Genomic DNA, 9,459 nt, shown 5'->3' with positions numbered 1-9,459 from the left:
CCTTCTCTCTCTCCTCTCTTCCTTATTCTCTCTCTCCTCTCTCCTTCTCTCTCTCCCTCTCTTCCTTATTCTCTCTCTCTCTCCTCCTCTCTCTCTCTTCCTTATTCTCTCTCTCTCCCTCTCTTCTCTTCTCTCTCTCTCTCCTTCTCCTTCTCTCTCTCCCTCTCTTCCTTATTCTCTCTCTCTTCTCTCCCTCTCTTCCTTATTCTCTCTCTCTCTCTCTTCCTTATTCTCTCTCTCCACATCACACACACTCTGTCTCTCTTCTCTCTCTCTCCTTCTCTCTCTCCCTCTCTTCCTTATTCTCTCTCTCCACATCACACACACTCTCTCTCTCTCTCTCTCTCTTTCTGTCCCTCCATCCACTGTTTTATTCACTCTCTTTTTTTCCTCCCTCCTTTCTCCTCTCTTGCTGTCTGTATGTCGCTCATTCTCTCTCTCTCTGTGTGTGTGTGTGTGTGTGTGTAATTGCTGGGTTCAGATCATTCTTCCTGAGACATTTAGTCCGTATATGTTACTCATCTCCTCTCTTCTCTGTGTGTGTTAGTATATGTGTGTGTGTGTTAATGTGTGTGCGTGTTAATTTGTGTACTGTATGTGTGTAATTGTTCAGGTCATTCTTCCTGAGACGGTCAGTCCCTTTGTGTGTTACCCGTATCCTCTTCTGCTGTGTGTGTGTATGTGTGTGTGTGTGTGTGTGTGTGAGGTGTGTGTGAGTGTTGTGTGAGTGTGTGTGTGTGTGAGAGTGTGTGTGTGTATGTGTGTATGTATGTGTGTGTGTGAGCGTGTGTGTGTTACTCATCCCCTCTCTGCTCTCTCTGTCTGTTGCTCATCGCCAGTCCTCTCTCTCCCTCACCTTCTTTAAGAGCGGTTGGAGTGTGTACGTGTGTGTTTGAGTGTGTGTGTGTGTGTGTGTGTTACTCGTCTCCTCTCTGTCTGTTGCTCATCGCCAGTCCTCTCTCTCCTTCTCCTTATTTAAGAGCGGTTGGAGTGTGTACGTGTGTGTGTGTGTGTGTGTAGCACTCTTACCAGAACACACCTCAGCTTGGTGTCTCCTACATGTGTGTGTCTGCATGAGGCTTGGGTTTGTGTTAGTGTAAATGTAATGTGTGTGGGTGCATATGAATATATGTGTGTGTGACTGAAAAAGGGAGGTGTGTGTGTGTGTGTGTGTGTGTGTGAGTGTCAGGTAACTATCAGCGAGCCATTGTCATAATAGCTTGTGTGTGTGTGTGTGTGTGTGTGTGTGTGTGTGTGTGTGTGTGTGTGTGTGTGTGTGTGTGTGTGCATGGGCTGAGACCCAGCTCCAAGTTTAAGGTTTATAAAATCTCTCAAACTCTACAAGATGTCTCCTGAAAAACACCATGTGTGACTGTTAGCTCAGAGGATTTGACTTATATTAAACACAGGAAAACCTGCTGCAATCAATCTAACTGTTATCAATAGCACACACACATTTACACACACATACACACACTCCACATCTTTCTCTCTCCTCACACACACACACACACACACACACACACACACACACACATACAGACTCCTTCCTCAAACACTCATTCATACAAATTCACTTCCCTCTATGTATGCATTTTTTTTTTGTCAGTTAGAGCGTGTGCATCTGAGTGTGTGCGTGTTTGTTTACCTCTGCTTTTTAAACTGTGTGTATATGTATGTATTTGTGTTTGTGTGTGTGTGGGTAAGAGACTGTGAGAGCACCTGAACTTGGGAGAGTGCTTGGAGGACGTCTGGGTGAAATCAGCGTACTTTTATCAGGCTGCTGACCCCTCAGTTCAGGCCAGTCTTGACCACCCCACCTCCTCCACACTGGCACTCCCCCTTTAGGGCTATTGATTTCTCTAATGAATATTTCCTGATTTATGGCAGTCACAACCCATTGTCGAATGGACATTTGAGGAATGACCATCATTTTCTGATGCTAAAAGCTCAAAATGAATAAGTGGTGGATAAAATATATATTTAAAAAAAGGATTTTGTCATAAGGGTTGTCTTAGCGCCCAATAATTTATGGACTCTTACATATTTCCCTTTTTTTGAGTCTGAATAATAAAACGTTTTATCACTTTTTCATACTTTTACCACTTAATCTATAAAGAAAGTTATTAAATTAAAACCTTAGGTAGGATGGTTGAATTTATCACTGGACAGCTCTCGTTTTAAAATGTCCAAACACGTAGTGTAGGCTAAGAACTCATCATTGCGCCTCTGACTCAAAGACACCGGCCTGCTGTTGTTTCCTGGAGAAAGCGAGCTAGTTAACGGTCTCCGAGGTTTCTGACATCTGTTGCTGGTTGGCTGCCACAATGGCGAAATCCGGGCGCGATGCAGGGCAGGTTAAAAGATCACTGCCTTGAAGCGGCAGCCGCTACGCCACTCGCTTCGGCTGCGCGCGTTTGTTATTGTGCTGCTGCAACTGGAGGCAGGCGAGGGGAAATGTGGACGCGCACCTGTTTTAGATGAATTACGGTAGTCTAAACTGTCCCCCCTAACATATCCTACACAGACACAACCCGAGTAATTCAACACTGATTTCTCTCCGTATGAGCGAGGGACAGACGGGATGCAAAAAACTCCAGCGAGACTCATCACTTGGACTCTTGGAAAGGTGACATTTTGAATAAACAAGACAAAGAAAGAACAATACAAGCTGGGAAGAAGACGCGAAGAGGCACAAAAGCCGCGTGCTTTTTCTCCATCAACTTCCAAGAAGCGCGACCATGCAGTCCGTGAGCTAGTGCCCGATTATTGTTTCGACTTATCACCAACTGAGTGATCAGTTTGAGCAAGGAGGTCAATACAAGAGAAAGGAAGAACTAATAAACACTGTTGCCGTTGAAAGTAATGGTCCTGCGATATCAATCTTAGATCAAGACTTTTTCCTCTTTTCGCTGCTCATTTTTCAACGTTTTTGGACTCGCCGGGACATCTGACTAAACCTGGAAGCGAGCTGCCCACATGGTCCAGCCCGTAGCGTGAAAGTTGAGTTCTTCAGAATATCCGAACAGGTTGATGCACTACTTACTTACTCTTTCCCTTCTTCCTTTTCTTCCTCTAGAATAATTTACCTGCTTTTGAAAAAAAATGTTTATGGTCACAAATATCCTAAGTAGACCAGCTACATTGTTGTTGATTTTCCTACCTTTGAACTGGAAGCTTTTGAAAGCCTACTTGAGCGTGTCATTGTTAGGGATAAACACAATTGGCCTAACTAAATTAATAATAGGCAAATATCCTGTTGGCGATTAACTTGTAAATTTATCGGCTTATAAACCTTGTATTCCCGGCTAGTAAATAGTCGAATGTATACACTGCGGACGCAATGGATAGTGACTCAACCATTTCGGGGTAACTTTCAAGGGAAAATTCTCCGTATAGGACGGTGCTAACAAGTGCGGCATCGCCTCTTCTTTCACCCTTGTAGCCTATAGCCAAAATACTTGCCTTTTCCCCCGTGCCGTGATGGAAATTAAACTGTGGCTGTAATATGACGAGTAAAACTTGGTGAAAAGTTGAAAATGAGGTCGGTGACAGAGCTCCGGTTTTCCTCTTCAAAACTTGCTTGAGTGCTTTATTTCTTTGGGCAGTGGTGAAAAGTGCCGCTTTCAGTAGCTGAATGCCCGACTAGGACACACATTGTGCTCAACAGCGGACAAGTTTTTTTTTCTTAATCAAACACGAACCATGAAATAATTCGGCTGTCCTCACATCAACAGCACACGTTTGCTCTCTACAAATGCTTTATCTTTTTGGAACTGCGCAAGAAATAATTTATTCCTTTTCTTCCACATCACTTAGCTTTTTAAGAGTCTGCACTTCAGAAGTCCTATTCAAAGTTGTGGGTCGCGTAGTGTCTACCGCTCAAAATGCACGGTCGAGACGTGGCTTCGTAGCCTAGGCTGATTAAAAAATTAAAAGGAGAAAAACGATTAATTTCATTTGCGCTCAATATACCTTCCTATAGGGTTTCACATTGTGTTGTAGGCTACGCTCTGGTACCAAATTTTCCAGGTGGTTAGGCTTTGATAAATAGGCTTGATGAGTTTCAGTCGGGGTAGAAACAGGGCCCCACAGTATCTCCTCGCTTTTGCGTTGATAATGAGATAAAGTCACTCTTGTCTGGGTTTTATTTCACTTAAATTGTGCGACCAAAAACACATTTCCTGTTATCAACCTCAATCACTTGCCTCACCGCGGACTACAATCTTTTTACCCCCCCAATTATTTAGTAGCTTAAGCATGAGATATAGTATTAGGCTACGTAATTATGACTTAAAATCGGAAAATAATGCCTTTCGTTTAGATAGGCTACTGTTGAAATAAGCAGTCAAAATGTTTTGTCCTAATCCGCCAGATAGAATTTAACTGTAGTTTTATTGGAAACAATTTTAAAATGTAACTTGACACTGGATAAATTTGAATGTTGAGGCAGTAGGCTAACCTGGATTAATATTAAAATTAAGGTCAAACGTAAAACATCAATCGGACCATTTCGGTCAAGTTAAACATGGCAGAATCTTTCACTCTTTGCACTTGAAATAAAGCGTTATATAAGTGTCTTTTATGTATGCTAGGCTATATGCTATTTTTTTTTTTAAAACTCGTCCTAATGTTGACCACAAGATGCGCACCCTGTAGATTGAGGAGTCAGCTTCTCATAGGCTGCTATCACTCATTTTAAACTTTCTTCATAAAGTCCGATATTTTCTGTGATAATATGATAACATATGACCATGGACAAGTAATTATTAATTTATACTTAAAAAAAGAACCATATCTTTTTTGTTATGTCATTAATCTTTCCACAAATTTATTTTTGCAAATTGTTGATGGCGTGTTTGCTAATATTTTATTAATTGCTGCTGTTGTCATGTTATATTTATTTAACATTGAGCGCACATTTTGATCTTTTGTGAGAAAATATTCATCTGATTATGAAAATAACCATTGCAAATATATTCACCACCTGTAAATCACTTAAGCTGCGTTCATAACCCCTTTTTTGAGCGCGGAACGCAACTCATACAAGCCGTGACACCGTGATCAGTAGACTGCCGCGCTACACAATTCATATTAGATATTTGATTGACAATTAATTCATGTTCTCCTCGCCTATAGCCTATTTTATCCTGTCATAAAAAAAAAAAAACATAAACACATGGCATGATGTTTGAGTTGGCTGTTATTATTATTTGATTGATGCTGGATGGGTGCCGTTGGCCCTATTAATTGTATTTAGTGCTCTTTCCGGCTTGCCTCTGCAAATGTCTGTCAAGGCAGGAGAGAGTAGGTGGAGATCAGGCAGCCCGGCTGTGCTGATGGTGTCTTCGTGCGTGACACTTTTAATTAAAACAGCTGACAAGAATTTAATAGAATACTGAGAGCAAATTATAGTGTTAAATTTATGGCTTATTGTTTTCGATGGAGGTTTTCAAAATGAGTCACGTAGGGACAGTTTAGGGTGCTATGGGGGGAAAAAAAGGTGATTTGGTGGATTGTGTGCAGGCCATGGTGTTGGTGCTCCTTTTGCTGCTTGGTGATGAGCTCTGAAAGGGGAATTCTGCCTGAATGCTGTTCTCAATGACAAAGTGGAATTATTCTGTAATATTGTAAAGACTGTATCTAATAGGACTGGCATGAAGACCTGTGATTTAATATCTATGTAATCTAACTGCCTTCCCACCACACACACACACACATGGATTCAGTTGATTTCAAATTATCCATGGTATTTCCAGTGAAACACCTTCCACTAAGAGGCTTTTCAAATTTATCATGTTTTCCAACAAATTTAAAATTAGGCAAATCAGATGTTGGGGTGGAGATGTGTGTGTTCTGATGAGTGTAAGAATGACATTCCTGGCCGGAGTGATTGGGCTTAAAGAGGAAGAAGTATGTAGCATTCCCACTGTTAGCAGAATGATTGGCCGCTGGAAGAATGTGTGGCGGGTGAACGCTTCACATCACCCATTGTGTCATCACAATAAAAAAAGAATCGATAATCAATGATGTCATTAAGAGGGACAGTGCATGGCAGTTTCTTTGACTCAAGTGTAGCAGAGAGTAATCAAAAATTACTTTTCTTCAAAAAGGTGTTTTCTCTCTCGTGAACACAATGAATACATTTTTATGCAGAACGGAATCTGTCTGCGTTGTCTGTTTAGAAAGAGTTTTTTAAATCATGATGCCCTGCATTCTTCATTTTGTACATTTTTCTTCTAAACAAGCTACAGGAATTTTCTAATAATTGTTTAATCTCAGATCACCACTGTCTCCTCCTGTCAGCTACATTACCAAATATTATTAATTTATTGTGCATTAGAAACGCATGATTTATAGTTGGCAAAGGAATGCGGGATGTGTTGTGTGTGTGTGTGTGTGTGTGTGTGTGTGTGTGTTCGGCTAGATTGGGTTTGCCTCAGGCATCTTGCTCACCTGGCTGATGGGAAAACCTGGCAAGTTTAGAACTTGTTTTAGTGTTTTTTTTTTTTTTTTCCCCCTCCATGAAATTTACATGTGCAATGGCTTTCTTACCCCCCACCCCCCATGTAAACACCTGGTTTTAGTTGGCTTTGTTGGTGAGCAGTACCTAAACACCTAGATGTCCGCAGTGTTCAAAAAGCGTGTGGGTGTGTGTGTGTGTGTGTGTGTGTGTGGTTTCTGTCCTCATTCTAAATTCTGATGAAATCCTGTCAAGTGTGCTGGACAATAGCTTTAAGTTTTAATCTCCATAACGGACGTGGCTGTCGGTCGGGCGGGCGGGCGGTCGGGCGGGCGAGGGCTTTCTACTCGTCCAGAGAAGCGGAGGGCTAGTGCTGCTGCTGTGCGGTCGGCTCCCCCATTAGGGCCAACTGCTGCTTCTGTTCAAAAAGTGTGTGTGTGTGTGTCTGCCTGCTGGTGCTGGTGATGCGGCTCCAAAACTCATGTGAAATGAGGAGTAAGTGCATATCATGGGCTGGAGAGTGTGTGTGGAGAGATCTGAAGGCAAATGAAGATGTGTTGTGTAGGATTTGACCTGCTGTCTAGCTCCCACTCTCAGAAACACATTTGTGCTGCACAGAAAAATCCAAATGATTTTAATTGAAATGTATTATTGAAGTGAGAGAATAGGATTATTTGAAAGGCGTTTGCTCTGGGTTTGTGCTGGTCATACACCCGTGTGTGTGTGTGTGTGTGTGTGTGTGTGTGGGCTGGACTGGTGTGAAGAGGCAGAGCCTGTGGTGATTGCACATGTGGTTTTAATTGAACGTGTTATTCGGTAGAGCTGTGAGGCCTGGGCTCTGTGTGTGTGTGTGCGCGCGAGTGTGAATGATAAATTGGGCACGTTTTTAGACACTGAGGACTGTTTTTATTACTCGTCTCAGAGTGGTGTCACTTTCTCCCGTGACCACGGAGCGCAATAGAAAAGAAATAACGGCATAATAAGAGAGAAATGCTAAAATGGACTTAACTTCAGCATTTCACCCATCTGTGCATGAGGGAGGGAGGGAGGGAGGGAGGGAGGGAGGGAGGGAGGGAAGGAGAGGGAGAGAGCGCGAGTGAGGGAGAGCAAGTGAGTGAGAGCGAGCGAGGAAGAGAGGGTGGAAAAAGCAGAGAAAAATAAGCAATGTTTTCCAGATGACAGAGTTGATGTGATTAGTGGGCGATATTGGAGGGGCAGGACAAGAGAGAGAGAGGGAGGGAGAGACTGGTAGGTTTGGGATTGTTGCCCCTCAGTGGAAACCCTCCCTCTCTCTCTCTCTCTCTCTCTCCCTCTCTCCCTCTCTCCCTCTCTCTCTCTCTCTCTCTCTCTCTCTCTCTCTCTCTCTCTCTCTCTCTCTCTCTCTCTCTCTCTCTCTCTCTCTCTCTCTCTCTCTCTCTCCCCCTCTCTCTCCCCTTTTCTCTTTTCTCTTCCCCAGGAGAAAAGATGTCTCCAAGCACCACACACACACACACACCTGCGTGTTAATCACGAGGTTTGTCTCCTTACAAGCACCAGCTACCCCTGCTCTGGCACCCAGTGGAGACACACACACACACATATATACACACACACACACACAGCGCTCTCAGCTCCTCAGCTGTCCAGGCGGCTGCCCCCTCTCCCCAGTCTCCTCCAGGGGATGTGGAGGGCAGGACTGAGGACTGACCGCGCTGCTCTGGAGAGCGTTCAGCGCACTGCTCGGACCGTTAGGTGGTGATGGATGTCCTGAAGGATGACCCTCATCGAGGCTTCAGGCTGAGAGCGAAGACCCATTTCTGAAGAGCCGCAGCGGGATGATTTGGGCGGGGGGGGGTGTTAGAGTGTGTGTGTGTGTGTGAGAGAGTGTGTGGAAGGAGTCGTTTAGGGCAAGGCTGGATGTCCGAGGACGGGGGATGACGGTATTAGAGTCGAAGGCGTTGGCCATTATTCCTCTCTGTCCATTAGCTCAGTGTCCCAGGGGGAAGATTGGCAGCCTGTGTCCAGTCCTGATGGCCCATTACTGGGCCGGGCGAGCGTGCGGACGCTGGCCCAGAGCTCCAGAAAGTACCGCCGCCACGCAAGGGCCCGCCACCAGTGTGTGTGTGTGTGTGTGTGTGTGTGTGTGTGTGTGTGTTTTTTGAGTGGATTAGTAAGAGTGTGTGTGTGTGTGTGTGTGTGTGTGTGTGTGTGTGTGTGGACCACCTCCACTCTACTCTTTGTTCAGAAAGTAGCTCCTCCTGTTTCGGACCCTTTCAGCAGTTCTCCAAATCCTCCCCAGCTCAACTCTTAGGGGCTCTGCCAGGGGAGGGGTTCCCCGTGTGTGTGTGTGTGTGTGTGTGTAAGTGTGTGTAAGAGTCCTTTGGATGGCAGTCTGGCCGTGTCATGCTCTCCTCTCTGTGCGTGTCAGTGTTTGAGTAGTGGTCTGGCTGTGTTATGCTTTCCTCAGTGTGTGTGTGTGATGACTGTTGTAGTCTGGTTTAAAGCGGGAGCCTGTGTGTGTGTGTGTGTGTGTGAACTCGGCGGCCCATTCCACCGCTCTGGTCACTCCGACGGCCGCCGCTAACTTTGCATTCCAACTGACAGCTGTATTTACGTTATAGATTTTCTTTCAATCCAGGGGTCCCCACCCCGTCACACACGCACATTCACTCACACACACACACACACACACACACACACACACTCTGTGCCTTGCCGCTGTCTTTCCCTAGCGATTTCTTAACTAAGCTCCTGGCGTATTTTTCAAAAGCGTGCGATAGACGGAGAAGCTGTCATGGCTGTCAGTCGCAGGATGGGGGGAGCGTCTCAGCGACGCAACGCGCCTGCCGTTCAGAGAGAAGACAAGAGAAAATAAAGTTTCTCGCTCTCTTTCCCCCCTCTTTTTTTAATCTGTGTGCGGGGTCACGAGATGACGTGCGGGTGACAGCTGGGGAGCGGTGGCTTTGTCGGGGCATCTTAATTCAGCAATGAAGAGCTCTATTTAACAGCACTTAAAA

The 9,459-nt window shown here is 44.7% G+C and overlaps 1 protein-coding gene across 11 annotated transcripts in view; it reads left to right on the top strand.

The window, feature by feature from the left end:
- Positions 1 to 2,453: 2,453 nt before the first annotated feature.
- foxp4 (forkhead box P4) overlaps positions 2,454 to 9,459 on the top strand; it is a 149,886-nt gene continuing 142,880 nt past the window's right edge. For 4 of the 11 annotated variants that reach the window (XM_048254890.1, XM_048254884.1, XM_048254886.1 and 1 more), the window contains exon 1: positions 2,456 to 3,029. The gene's annotated coding sequence lies outside the window, so the exon portion shown is untranslated. Of the gene's footprint in view, positions 3,030 to 9,459 lie in introns of all 11 variants that reach the window. The other 7 variants (XM_048254885.1, XM_048254887.1, XM_048254883.1 and 4 more) reach the window with 4 other exon arrangements.

The sequence above is a fragment of the Alosa alosa genome, chromosome 10, assembly GCF_017589495.1.
Source record: "Alosa alosa isolate M-15738 ecotype Scorff River chromosome 10, AALO_Geno_1.1, whole genome shotgun sequence".
Classification (NCBI taxonomy): domain Eukaryota; kingdom Metazoa; phylum Chordata; class Actinopteri; order Clupeiformes; family Clupeidae; genus Alosa; species Alosa alosa.
Note: the sequence above shows the minus strand (reverse complement) of the source record. Positions and strands in the feature narration are given on the sequence as shown.